The sequence below is a fragment of the Dipodomys ordii genome, unplaced genomic scaffold (genome assembly GCF_000151885.1).
Source record: "Dipodomys ordii isolate 6190 unplaced genomic scaffold, Dord_2.0 Scaffold68, whole genome shotgun sequence".
In the NCBI taxonomy this organism is placed as follows: Eukaryota; Metazoa; Chordata; class Mammalia; order Rodentia; family Heteromyidae; genus Dipodomys; species Dipodomys ordii.
The window spans coordinates 4,913,121-4,914,541 of NW_012267284.1; positions in this window are offsets into that span (position 1 = coordinate 4,913,121).

The following is a 1,421-nucleotide window of genomic DNA, read 5'->3' on the forward strand; positions in this document are numbered from 1 at the left end:
TCTGAATTTGATGTGGCCACACCTTTCCCCGCCCATACCCTACATAAGGCCTAGCCCAGGTTCAGACGCTCTCTTGCTCTTGCTCTTCTTTTCTAGCTCTCTCTGTTCTCTCTCTGCTCTAACTCTTTCCTCTCTTTCCCAGCCACGTGGAGTGCCAACCTTGCCTGGTCCCAGCAGGTCTACTGAATAAACCTACCCCTTACCTGAATACCATGTGCGTGCGTGGTGCAGTTCTTACTCGTCTACCTCTTTTTAAAAACCTAACAATGAGTTTGGGGAGTCCTACTCTCATGTTGGATAGTTTGCCCATACACACATCCGGCAGTTTTTGGCTAAGTCTGGGCTTGCCTGTTTTAAAAAGCACATAGCTGGAGTTTGCTAGTGCTAGGAGTTGGAGTATGGGCAAAGTTGGAGGGTGATGTAGGCAGTTGAGGGTAGAGATCTAGATGCTTTGGCTGTGGGTTCCAAGGATCTAAAGGGTGGTTTTTGCTTACAGCAACACTGGTAGGGATAATAGTTGAAGGATTTGAAGGGAGGGCAAGGATAGATGGTAATAGGTACAGTTAAGCCACCAGCCAATCCTGAAACTCCGCTGTCCTCATGTACTTGAGGAGGAAATGATCAGTTTCCACAGTATGCCTCCTCTAGTTGTATCTCCCTTCTGTCTCTCTAGAGAAGAAACCCCTTATCCTGATGCTGGGGATCCCTGGCAGCTCCTTGAGAAGCAAAGCACACACAGGACCAGTATTTGAGAAATGCCTGGGAAGGGCCTCCCACATTCGTTCCAAAGTTATGGCACATGTCCATAGGCTGCGATGTTTTTTGGATCATCTTTACTGAGGTTCATTCTGTCTGGGGTGAGACAGGGCTATGGTTCCTCAGTTCCTAAATGTTCACAACACAATTGAGAGGGAGGGCTGAATCTGAACCTTTCCTCTAGACAAGCCCCGGCACTGGACCTACAATGTTAGAAGGAAAAGTACAGGGTCCAGTGTGGGTGGGGGAGGGGGGGAAGGGGGGGAGGTTGCCTTGGTGGCATTTCTTCTAACCCAGGACAGTGAGTCCCGAGGTCAGAGTGTCTGACCAAACCAGTTTCTGTGGAACATAGACTGTGTTAGAGTGTGGAATCCAAAGAATAGAAAAGCGGTTGCAAAGGTCATGGTAATAAGGCTCAAGGGCAGGGGATCTTAGAGGCAGAAAGCTTTAGGAGAGCTTTGGGAAAGTGATGTGAAAAGCTCTTTCCACCCCAGACCTGTAATGGTTGGGATTAGTCCCAGGAGGAAGGTAAGGGAAGTTGCTGGTTTTTTTTTTTTTTTTTTTGGTCGGTCGTGGGGCTTGAACTCTGGGCTTGGGCACTGTCCCTCAGCTCTTCAGCTCAAGGCGAGCGCTCTACCACTTGAGCTACAGCGCCACTTCCGGTT